The sequence below is a fragment of the Rhinatrema bivittatum genome, chromosome 19, assembly GCF_901001135.1.
Source record: "Rhinatrema bivittatum chromosome 19, aRhiBiv1.1, whole genome shotgun sequence".
NCBI lineage: Eukaryota > Metazoa > Chordata > Amphibia > Gymnophiona > Rhinatrematidae > Rhinatrema > Rhinatrema bivittatum.
The window spans coordinates 25171916-25185511 of NC_042633.1; positions in this window are offsets into that span (position 1 = coordinate 25171916).

The following is a 13596-nucleotide window of genomic DNA, read 5'->3' on the forward strand; positions in this document are numbered from 1 at the left end:
TTGGTATTCACCCACATGGGAGGACTACCATCCTGCTGTCCTAAGAGAACACCTGTTACAGGTAAGTGCTTTACAGGGCCAAAGGAAAAGGGATGAGGGACAATGGGATTACAAGGCCAGTGAAAGGGAGCAGAGGCTTAAAGGGCCCAGGAGAAGTAGGAGATTACAGGGCCAAGTGAAAAAGAGTGAGGGGCAATGAGATTATAGGGCCAGTGCAAAGGGGAGCAAGGGATTACAGGACCAAGGGAAATGGGATGAAGGGCAACAAGATTACAGGGTGCCTGAAGAAAAGGGGTTGTCTGGGCCGGCAAGTGAAGCCCCTGCAGGGAAGGAGCTGCTGGAGTGCAGCTCTTGGGCTCATTGTCCGGAGCTTTTTCTTTTCTGCCTTCCTTCAAGTGCCCTTGTGCTTGAGAACTCCTCCGCCCCTTGGCCAGAAATAAACTGCCCTTTGTTGTCTGCCCAGCTCTCAAGGCCTGGATGGGAAGGAGGCCCATGCCAGTTTGACCCTTCTGTTCCCACAGCTCCATTAGGACAGAGTCATTGTGCGGTGGCCCTCCCTCAGGAGGTCCCTGGGCCTCCAGTCCTCATTGAGTGCCAGCTTCCTGCTCCTGAGCAGACTCTGCAGCAAATGGTTTGGAGAGGAAAAAAACCCTGCTATCTGACAGCGTCAAATTTAAGATTTTGGCATCCACGGGCGGGTTCGTAGAGGGGGGGGGGGGGGGGGGGGGAGAAGGGACAAATCAGAGTGCCCTGGCGGTGCCCCTTTGAAGCAGCAAGCTGCTTGAGGGCCAGGTGCCAGCGCTGCCTCAATGGAAGGCACTGCCATGGCACTCTGGTTCGCCCCTAGGTCATGCTCTTTGTGACGGAGGAGGGTTGCACCTGGTGAGGACCTGGATGGGGAGCACCAGGAGTCAAGCCGAGGAAAGGAACACCCCAACCAAGCCGGCCGAATTCACCATTGCTAAACCTCTGCGCCCCGCCCCCGAAACACAGAGCCACCTGGTCACACTCCATCACTTACGGTGTGGGCAGTGCTAGTGACAGCATCGGTCACTGACTGGAATCGCTCACCTCAGGGGCCCCTGAGAGCGCCAGGTGCACTGCCTGGAAGCCGCCTTCTTCTCCCCGTGGTCTCGGGCAACTTAACTGGAATCAGGATCGGGGAAAACCCAGCCTGCCGACAATAAGTCCCCTTCTAGGGCGGGGGGCAGGAAAAAGCCCCCGGCCAAGACTTCGCGTTTCTTTTCAGCTCTTTTGCTCTGTTGAAGGGTCACTTCCATGCCTCCGCTGTGTGTGAGTTTGAGGCGCCGTCCCCCAGTTCCAGCTCAGGCAGCCCCGGGATCTGTGAGGGCCCCCTTCCTGCCTCGGGTGGGCTGCAGTGTTCCCCAGGATCTGTGCCCCACTTCCTGGCCCCCCTCACAGAGTAATCTCGGTTGCAGCTTGTCTCTCTAGTACCATGCAGCTTGTTTTAGTCAACAGGAAATGGCGAACAGTTACAGACAGGACCTGAATTGTGCAAATCCTTTCCTGCACCTTTGGCTCAAGGTCTCGGGTTGTTGACGGAAACGGCGGCAGGAGAAGAGCAAGGGCTCAGCTATTCATAGACCACCCTCCCCCTGCTAGGGATGCACGCTCCCCTAGGATGGGGGGCCATCTTCTCGTCGGGCCTCCTCACAAGCTGCAAAAGCCCCCCCGCAAGCCCAGCCGCTCTCTCCATCAAGGCGGCACTGGAAAATGGCGACGCGCTTTGGGCAAATAAGAGGGAGCTGGGGGGGGGTAGGTGGGCAGAGGTTCCTGGACCACTCCTGGGTGAATGCAGTGATGAGAGAGGTGCGGTGATGAAGGAGGAAGCATGTCTTAATTGCCCCCCTCCCCCCAAAATGACATTCAAGGGGTTAACATCCTGACTAACCACATCGCAGCCAATCAGATCCATTCCATGCCTTGACTTCTAGCCACCTCCAGGGTGAGGTGGGGTTGTGAGGATAGGGCTTGTTTGTGTGCATTCGTTATGTGTATGTGCACATTCGGTGCCATGCGTGTCTGTAGGGGAAAGGACAACTGGTTTAAGGGGTACTGTGGTACATTTGTCGATGTACAAGGTGAAGGCTGTTGACTCTCAGTGCTGCACTTCAGTTTTCCTGGATATCTTTTGAAGGAACCCAGCTTTAGAGCAAGGAAAAGTAATTCAAATTAAGACTGGAACTTGGTGTCCCTGAAAAGGAGAGAAGCCAGGCCACACTGAGGGACCCTGCTTCTTTACCAAGTGAAGTCTGAAGCACAGGGCTGGCTGTATGCAGACGTCTCCTGGGGATCCCACCTGCCTGCCCCGGGGACTTGGCTGTGCCCTACCTGAAGACATTCACTCTATGACCTTGGGGGCCACCTCCTTACTGGCAGCTGTGCAGGAGCAGGCAGGAAAAAACAATGCGAGGCTCAAATATACACACAGCACTGCAAACAATGAGCAAAGCGAGCAGGAGCAGGAAACGACTGGGCCGGAGGCTGACGCGGGAGGGAGCGCAGGGGGCATTCCACAGGTGGGAAAACAGTGGCCGAGTCTCAGGGGACCCAGCAGGCACAGTGCACAACATCCCCCTTGTGTGCGCTGGGTCCCAGGACCTGTGTATTCAGTTAGGAGGGAGTCATGAAGGTGGCAGCCCCAGCATCGGTGTGCCCGGCTCTGTGCCAGGGCTATCCAGGACTCGTATAATCAGCGAGGGGAGAGCCCCAAAAGCAGTGAATAAAGCCTGATGTACCCAGATCGTACCGAGGGACAATCATGAGTTAATTCGTAGCAAGGAAATCCACATGTCTCCGGTTGTGATTCATAGCCCTGCTGCCTTTTTAGAGAAGGGTACTTTTCCTCTGGGAGCAAAGAAAGGCCTTTGTCCCAGCCAGAACCCTAATCTTGAGATAGAGGAAGTCCATAGGATGCCAAGAGGAAGCCAGAGGCTCTGAAGGGTTGACCTTCTATCAAACACCTGCGTGCTATCAGCCAGGAAGAGCCAGAGGAAAGGTTACTCGGCAGAAAACCAAATTCCAGCTCTTCTTCCGATGATGATTATTTATTTACCAGTAAGCGATTTGCGAAGTTATGCGGGGAAAGCAGGACGTTAGCTAGGGTTTGGACTTTGAAGCAGCGGCAGGGTGGTGCTTATGATCTTCATCTGCTGTCAGATTCTGGAAGGTCCTTTTTTAAAGAACTGCAGAATGGAAGTTAGTTGGGTCCAATTCTGATGATAACGCACATCTGCGATGGTCTTCTGTGCTAAATTCCTTCCTTTCGCCTTCTCAAACTCGGCTTTGCCACCACCTCATTCCCCTCCCAGGAAACCTCATCTCTGTCCTTATTCCCTAACCAGAGGCTCCCATCTCTACCCCATTCTCTTTCCAAGAGCACCCCCCCCCCCCATCTCTGCCCTCATTCTCTAACCAAGAGCCCCCATCAGTAGCCCCATTCCCTATCAAGAGGTTCCCATCTCTGCCCTCATTCGCTTCCCAGGGGCTTCCATCTCTGACCCCATTCTCTAACCAGGAGCCTCCATATCTGACTCCGTTCCCTAACCATCTCTGCCCTCATTCGCTTCCCAGGGGCCCCCATCTCTGACCTCATTTCCTAACCAGGAGCCCCCATCTTCGCCCAATTCCATAAACAGGGGCTCCCATCTCTGCCCTGATTCCCTAACCAGAAGCCCCATCCCTGATCCTATTTCCTAAACAAGAGCCCCCATCTCTGACCCCATTCGTTAACCCAAGAACCGGCCCATCTCCTCCTTGAGTCCTGTTCTCTCTTTGCTTCACTGGCCTGTGCTTCTGGGGAGTTTGTTTCTCTTGAGACAAATAACCTTGTCTTGGGCTCTGGGAAAATGGTGGTCTGCTTCCCAGAGCTGGAGAGCAATCAGTCATCCTGTTCCCCTGGTAGACTATAAACAGGAGGGGAAACGATCCATCCTTAAATAATATGTTTGCAATGTGGGATGAGTTTGATACAAATATTTATTGGCTGTGAGGAAGCACCGTGCCACTCAATGCCCCGGGTGGCTTCCTGCCACTCTTGCCCCTCACTACGCCTTGAATTCTCTTCTCTTCTTTGACATCACTGAGGTTTCTATGGTACCCAAGTGTGATGTCACAGCCTGGTGTTATGACATTCCTCTTTACTACTACCTATCAAAAGGTAGCTGCCTTCGCAGTGTTTAATTCAGAAATAGAAACATCACCTCTGTCATAAACTCTGCCGACCAAGGCATGGCCACGGATACCCACAGCTAGCTTGAGACGTTCTACCTCCCTCCTGACCTGCTGAGCTCTGCCACCACTGTCTGCAGGCTCACTCTGAAAGGGTCTTACTATGAAGCATTCACTCACAAAAGGTGCTTTGCATTCCCAACAAAGGAATTCCAAGAAAAAGCTTCTCAAGGGCTAATCCCTCAGCTCCACTGAGCTGTCTGCAACAGCAGATTACATGAGAACTGGCACGCAGGTACACCCAAAATACACATGAGCTGAAGCATACACCTAAACACCGGCAGGCAAGTACACCCAAAATACAAATAAGTCGAAGCACATGCCTTCTAAACAATGGCACCCAGGCACACCCAAAATACACACAAACTGAAGCACACACTTCTAAACACTAGCACTCAGGTACACCCAAAATACACACAAGCTGAAGCACACAGCTTCTAAACACTAACACCCAGGTACACCCAAAATACACACAAGCTGAAGCACACACTTCTAAACACTAGCACTCAGGTACACCCAAAATACACACAAGCTGAAGCACACACTTCTAAACACTAGCACTCAGGTACACCCAAAATACACACAAGCTGAAGCACACACTTCTAAACACTAGCACTCAGGTACACCCAAAATACACACAAGCTGAAGCACACACTTCTAAACACTAGCACTCAGGTACACCCAAAATACACACAAGCTGAAGCACACAGCTTCTAAATACTAGCACTCAGGTACACCCAAAATACACACAAGCTGAAGCACACAGCTTCTAAACACTAGCACTCAGGTACACCCAAAATACACACAAGCTGAAGCACACAGCTTCTAAACACTAGCACTCAGGTACACCCAAAATACACACAAGCTGAAGCACACACTTCTAAACACTAGCACCCAGGTACACCCAAAATACACACAAGCTGAAGCACACAGCTTCTAAAGACTGGGACCAAGATATACCCAATTTACACATGAGATGAAGCTTATAGCTTCTAAACACTCACACCCAGGTACATGCAAAATACACATGAGCTGAAGCACACAGCTTCTAAACACTAGCACCCAGATACACCCAAAATACATACGAGCTGAAGCACACAGCTTCTAAACACTCGCACCCAGATACACCCAAAATACATACGAGCTGAAGCACATAGCTTCTAAACACTCGCACCCAGATACACCCAAAATACATACGAGCTGAAGCACACAGCTTCTAAACACTCGCACCCAGATATACCCAAAATACATACGAGCTGAAGCACACAGCTTCTAAACACTCGCACCCAGATACGCCCAAAATACATACGAGTGAAGTACACACCTAAACACAGACAGGCAGGTACCCCCCCAAAAAACAAATGAGCTAAAGCACATGCCTTCCAACCACTGGCACCCAGGTACACTCAAAATACACCCAAGCTGAAACCCACAAGACAGAGCTGAACCCAACTGCACAGGTATCATCATAAACACAGGGAAACAGAGAGACAGTATCCAAGGACAGTAACACCCTGACACAGCCCAGACACACCTTCACTACTCCCCCTCCCCTCCCTGGGGTAGACCTTCCCATAGCCACACCGACTGCTTTTGTCTGTCTGAGCATTAGCCCAATGCACTTAAAGAAAGGCCAAATCTCTTCTGTACCACTGGGCATGTTATTGTTCTAGGCCCATTTTCATACGGTTCTGAAGCCTGGAGCAGAGGCTAAGTGCCTTCCTCAGGGGTGCACAGGGTTTCTGCCTGTGCCTGGTCTCACAGGTACTGGATGTTGGAAGCTAAGATCACAATAACCTGAGTTCTTTCAGCCACATCTCAGATGGAACTAGAAAAAAAGAAGGTGGTGGAAACCCCCTGCTGGCCTTTACTGGTCAGTACACAGAGGCACTAGAGATTTAGATATACCACACCTGCAGAACATGCGGGCTTTGCACTATATAAGTGATACCTAGTACAGATAATACAAACACACACTAACAACTACAATTGCTGTTAGATAACAGCAATTGTAGTTGTTATAAAATAACCTTTGACACTGTCAATCATTCATCTCTATTAAAATGTCTGGCAGATATAGGCATTAAAGGAACAGTCTTCAGCTGGTTCAAATCCTTTCTAGCAAATAGACAATTCAAAGTAAAGATTAACAACAAAGAATCACAACCGATCCCTTCCAACCGGGGGGTCCCTCAGGGTTCCTCCCTTTCCCCTACCCTCTTCAACATTTACCTCTTACCTCTATGTCATCTACTTACTAAACTAAACCTAACTCACTATCTCTACGCGGATGACATCCAGATACTCATCCCAATCTCAGAATCCTTACAAAAAACCTTGACTCACTGGAACAATTGTTTGCAACAGATCAATCATCTTCTCTCCAGCCTTTGCCTCATTCTTAACAATAACAAAACTGAGATCCTAATCATCAATCAAGACATCAACATCAAACTTCTAAACCCAGCTGACCTACTCAACTCATCCACTCCCATATTAAATCACTCACCACATGTTCGAGATCTAGGTATCATGCTAGACAATCAGCTCAATTTTAAAAAATTCATAAGCACAACCACCAAAGACTGTTTTTATAAGTTACAAGTCTTAAAAAAATTGAAGCCTCTTCTTTATTTCAATGATTTTCGGATGGTCCTACAAGCCATTATTCTATCAAAAGTCGACTATTGCAATTCGCTTCTCTTTGGCCTTCCATATTCATCCATCAAACCCCTCCAAATGCTACAGAACTCTGCAGCCAGAATCCTTACCAATACGAATAAAAGAGATCACATCACCCCCATTCTCAAGCTCCTCCACTGGCTGCCTATAAAGCAAAGGATCCTATATAAAGTACTCACCGTAATTCATAAATCCATTCACAATATCTCTCCTCTTCAATTATGTAACCAACTACGCCCTCACTCCTCCTCTAGACCCATCAGAGGAGCATATAAAGGCACACTCTATGTACCTTCAACAAAATCCTCGCATTATAAACGTGCCATATCTACAGCAGGCCCCATTCAATGGAATGCGCTCCCACCAGACATTCGGCTTGAGCTCTGCCACTCTTCATTCAAAAAAAAACTTAAAACCTGGCTCTTTAGCCAAGCTTTTCCTAGGACCATGATCATCATTTTTTCCCCTCCAACCAGCAAGAGCATATCTTCTTCACAAACCCCCATTTTCCATACCACTACCTACTTCGGTATCTAATCTCTTGCTGCAGGACACTTGAGACTTTCTCACTTATACGTTATAATTTTTATGCTTAATAAGACCTGTCAACTTAATTGTTTAAGTCTTTTTCTTTTCTTTCCTTTATCTTTTGGTCATCAATGTTACAACGTTATTGTTAAATTTTGAACTTATGTACTCTGTTCCAAGTTTCATAACCTTGTTCTATGTAATGCCTTTTGGCAATTTTCATGTTCTGTTTCAATGTAAACCGATGTGATCTTTATTTCATATAGGAACACCGGTATATAAAAATCTAAAAATAAATAAATAAATAACAGGGTATATACAAGAGATGTCACTGGGCAGTGTAATTACAGGGTGTATAACATGATCCTGCAGGTAAGATGTGTGAGATAACAGGTTATATACAAGAGGCATCACTGGGCAGTGTAATTACAGGGTATATAACATGATCCTGCAGGTGAGATGTGTGAGATAACAGGGTATATACAAGAGGCATCACTGGGCAGTGTAATTACAGGATATATATCATGATCCTGCAGGTGAGAAGTGTGAGATAACAGGGTATATACAAGAGGCATCACTGGGCAGTGTAATTACAGGGTGTATATCAAGATCCTGCAGGTGAGATGTGTGAGATAACCGGGTATATAGAAGAGGCATCACTGGGCAGTGTAATTACAGGGTGTATAACATGATCCTGCAGGTGAGATGTGTGAGATAACAGGGCATATACAAGAGGCATTGCTGGGCAGTGTATGTTACGGTTCGGCTCCCGTGGTAGGAGGAGTTAGCAATCTGTTATGGTTCGACTCCCGTGGTGGGAGGAGTTATCAATCTGTTACGAATCGGCTCTTGTATAGGGAGGAGTTAGCAATCTCTTACGGTTCTCCGTGAGGAGTTAGCAATCTGTTATGAACTGGCTTCTATGGAAGGAGGAGTTAGCAATCTGATATGCTCAGCTCCTGTAGAATGAGTAGTTAACAAACTGTTAAGGTATAGACTGCGGAGTAGCAATCTGTTATAAATCTGTAGCTGAAGACTCCTGATGGGGAAGGAGTAGCCATCTGTTACCAGCGGAGTGCTTGGAGAGGACAATCGGCTGTAGAGGAATGTGGATAGGTGGATCCTTGGGCCGATGGCAGATGACTGCGCCCCCAGGAGGATATCCTGAGAGGGACCACCGGCTAGGCTTGAGTACGGAGACAAACACAGATAATGCTTTTATTAGACAGGTTAGTAGAACCACCAGAGGTGGCAGTGGTGAGCTGATATGCCCGGCAGGGCTGAAGTCCCTCAGGTACTGGAACAGCGATCCCAGGGTTGCTGAGCTGTAGAGAAACTATAGATAGTGAGTAGACAGGGTATGCTGTGTTCATAGCCAGAACTGGAGTATAAAACTCACAAGAGGTCTTTAGAAAGCTCAGTAGCTGGAAAGGGTTAGGCCCTCGAGGAGCGAGTACCTGGTTCCAGGGAAAGCTCTGAGAGAGCGATGGTAACTCACAAATGTCTGCATCTGTGATAGCTTCCAGGCAGTAGAGAATCTTCAGAGTGTTCAGGAACATGGGCCCTCGAGGAGCGAGTACCGGTTCCTATCTGCAATCTGAAATAGAGAAAAGAGCGAGGCCCCCGAGGAGCGGGTACCCCTGGTAAGTCCGAGGAGGCAGAGTAGCTTGGCCGAAAAGCCGAAACAATCCCAGCAATCCCCTTTGCTAACTCAAATCGTTAGCGAATACTGAGACCTTTTATATTGGAAGCGGATGACGACATCCCAGCGGGATGCCCCCGAGGTTTGCGCCCTTGCAGGTACATCAATCGGAGTGTGCGCACGCCCTACGTCATCAGGCAACATGGCGGATTCTCAGCGTCGTGCCGGTCTGGGGACGCTGGAGGGAGACGGCAAGGAGACGCCGCGGCAGCAAACCGTCCATCAGGCCCGGAGGGAGTCGCCACAGAGGTAAAGAGGGCGGAGCGAGGGCGTCGAGCAGCGACGGACGCAACAGTGTAATTACAGGGTGTATAACATGATCCCGCAGGTGAGAAGTGTAAGATAACAGGGTATATACAAGAGGCATCACTGGGCAGTGTAATTACAGGGTGTATAACATGGTCCCCCAGGTGAGATGTGTGAGATAACAGGGTATATACAAGAGGCATCACTGGGCAGTGTAATTACAGGGTGTATAACATGATCCCGCAGGTGAGATGTGTGAGATAACAGGGTATATACAAGAGGCATCACTGGGCAGTGTAATTACAGGGTGTATAACATGATCCCGCAGGTGAGATGTGTGAGATAACAGGGTATATACAAGAGGCATCACTGGGCAGTGTAATTACAGGGTGTATAACATGGTCCCCCAGGTGAGATGTGTGAGATAACAGGGTATATACAAGAGGCATCACTGGGCAGTGTAATTACAGGGTGTATAACATGATCCTGCAGGTGAGATGTGTGAGATAACAGGGTATATACAAGAGGCATCACTGGGCAGTGTAATTACAGGGTGTATAACATGGTCCCCCAGGTGAGATGTGTGAGATAACAGGGTATATACAAGAGGCATCACTGGGCAGTGTAATTACAGGGTGTATAACATGATCCTGCAGGTGAGAAGTGTGAGATAACAGGGTATATACAAGAGGCATCACTGGGCAGTGTAATTACAGGGTGTATAACATGATCCTGCAGGTGAGATGTGTGAGATAACAGGGTATATACAAGAGGCATCACTGGGCAGTGTAATTACAGGGTGTATAACATGATCCTGCAGGTGAGATGTGTGAGATAACAGGGTATATACAAGAGGCATCACTGGGCAGTGTAATTACAGGGTGTATAACATGATCCCGCAGGTGAGAAGTGTGAGATAACAGGGTATATACAAGAGGCATCACTGGGCAGTGTAATTACAGGGTGTATAACATGGTCCCCCAGGTGAGATGTGTGAGATAACAGGGCATATACAAGAGGCATCACTGGGCAGTGTAATTACAGGGTGTATAACATGATCCCGCAGGTGAGAAGTGTGAGATAACAGGGTATATACAAGAGGCATCACTGGGCAGTGTAATTACAGGGTGTATAACATGGTCCCCCAGGTGAGATGTGTGAGATAACAGGGCATATACAAGAGGCATCACTGGGCAGTGTAATTACAGGGTGTATAACATGATCCTGCAGGTGAGATGTGTGAGATAACAGGGTATATACAAGAGGCATCACTGGGCAGTGTAATTACAGGGTGTATAACATGATCCCGCAGGTGAGATGTGTGAGATAACAGGGTATATACAAGAGGCATCACTGGGCAGTGTAATTACAGGGTGTATAACATGGTCCCCCAGGTGAGATGTGTGAGATAACAGGGTATATACAAGAGGCATCACTGGGCAGTGTAATTACAGGGTGTATAACATGGTCCCCCAGGTGAGATGTGTGAGATAACAGGGTATATACAAGAGGCATCACTGGGCAGTGTAATTACAGGGTGTATAACATGGTCCCCCAGGTGAGATGTGTGAGATAACAGGGCATATACAAGAGGCATCACTGGGCAGTGTAATTACAGGGTGTATAACATGGTCCCCCAGGTGAGATGTGTGAGATAACAGGGTATATACAAGTGACATCACTGGGCAGTGTAATTACAGGGTGTATAACATGATCCTGCAGGTGAGATGTGTGAGATAACAGGGTATATACAAGAGGCATCACTGGGCAGTGTAATTACAGGGTGTATAACATGGTCCCCCAGGTGAGATGTGTGAGATAACAGGGTATATACAAGAGGCATCACTGGGCAGTGTAATTACAGGGTGTATAACATGATCCTGCAGGTGAGATGTGTGAGATAACAGGGTATATACAAGAGGCATCACTGGGCAGTGTAATTACAGGGTGTATAACATGGTCCCCCAGGTGAGATGTGTGAGATAACAGGGTATATACAAGAGGCATCACTGGGCAGTGTAATTACAGGGTATATAACATGATCCCGCAGGTGAGAAGTGTAAGATAACAGGGTATATACAAGAGGCATCACTGGGCATTGTAATTACAGGGTGTATAACATGGTCCCCCAGGTGAGATGTGTGAGATAACAGGGCATATACAAGAGGCATCACTGGGCAGTGTAATTACAGGGTGTATAACATGGTCCCCCAGGTGAGATGTGTGAGATAACAGGGCATATACAAGAGGCATCACTGGGCAGTGTAATTACAGGGTGTATAACATGGTCCCCCAGGTGAGATGTGTGAGATAACAGGGCATATACAAGAGGCATCACTGGGCAGTGTAATTACAGGGTGTATAACATGATCCTGCAGGTGAGATGTGTGAGATAACAGGGTATATACAAGAGGCATCACTGGGCAGTGTAATTACAGGGTATATAACATGATCCCGCAGGTGAGAAGTGTGAGATAACAGGGTATATACAAGAGGCATCACTGGGCAGTGTAATTACAGGGTGTATAACATGGTCCCCCAGGTGAGATGTGTGAGATAACAGGGTATATACAAGAGGCATCACTGGGCAGTGTAATTACAGGGTGTATAACATGGTCCCCCAGGTGAGATGTGTGAGATAACAGGGCATATACAAGAGGCATCACTGGGCAGTGTAATTACAGGGTGTATAACATGATCCTGCAGGTGAGATGTGTGAGATAACAGGGTATATACAAGAGGCATCACTGGGCAGTGTAATTACAGGGTGTATAACATGATCCCGCAGGTGAGAAGTGTGAGATAACAGGGTATATACAAGAGGCATCACTGGGCAGTGTAATTACAGGGTATATAACATGATCCCGCAGGTGAGAAGTGTGAGATAACAGGGTATATACAAGTGACATCACTGGGCAGTGTAATTACAGGGTGTATAACATGGTCCCCCAGGTGAGATGTGTGAGATAACAGGGTATATACAAGAGGCATCACTGGGCAGTGTAATTACAGGGTGTATAACATGGTCCCCCAGGTGAGATGTGTGAGATAACAGGGATAAGCAAGAGAACATATCCGGCTAAGTGGTGCCATTTCAATATTGGACTGCATTCAGGGGCCACCACTTGACTGGATAACAATGTATCTGGCTACATAGCTGGCTGAGGGCTGGGATGTGGGTCCTGGGGCAGAACTATTTATCTGGCTAACTTACGGGTCGATTCAGTAAAGTCCGTGGAGAGCGGGCGAACGCCCGCTCTCCCGGCGCACGCATAGGCCACTTGCCTGTGCGCGCGATTCAGTATTTTAGGCCCGGTGGTAGAAACAGGCAAAAGGAGGCGCTAGGGACACTAGCGCGTCCCTAGAGCCTCCTTTTGGCCCGGAGCGGCGGCTGTCAGCCGTGAACTCGGAAACCGGACGCCGGCAAAATTGAGCGTCCAGTTTTTGACCCGACAGCCGCGGGCCGACTTCACATTTTTTTTTCTTTTTTTACCCTTCGGGACCTCCGACTTAATATCGCCATGATATTAAGTCGGAGGGTGCACAGAAAAGCAGTTTTTACTGCTTTTCTGTGCACTTTCCCGGTGCCCTGGAGAAATTAGCGCCTGCCTTTGGGTAGGCGCTAATTTCTGAAAACAAAATGTGCAGCTTGGCTGCACATTTTGTTTTCTGAATCGCGCAGGAATACCTAATAGCGCCCTCAACATGCATTTGCATGTTGAGGGCGCTATTAAGTTCGGCGGGTTGGGCACGCGTTTTCGGCCCCTTACTGAATAAGGGGTAAGGGAAAACGCGCGTCCAATGGCGGGTATTGAATTGGCCCGACAGCTGGATAAGTGCCCATATTCAGCCTTATTTTATTTAAGATCAATTCTGAATCGCTTTCCTGATAAATGTTGCTCAAAGCGATGAACAACCTAAAATAACTGCTCTTGAGCAGGTCTAAAGTTAGCTGGAAAACTGTCGGCTAGCTGGATATGTTCAGGGGCCCTGCCATGCCGCTGAATATCCCGACAGATTCCTCTGGCTGACTTGCTCAGCCTGGATATTGGCTGATCAGGAGATGGGCAGGTCGAGGCGATGACTGATCGTTGGGCTGGCCGGGGCAGCCGCAGTGGCACCTTGGCAGGTCCTTGGGTGAGAGAGTGGCTTCCCAGGGACCCCGCCCCGCTGGGAGCCTGAGAGAG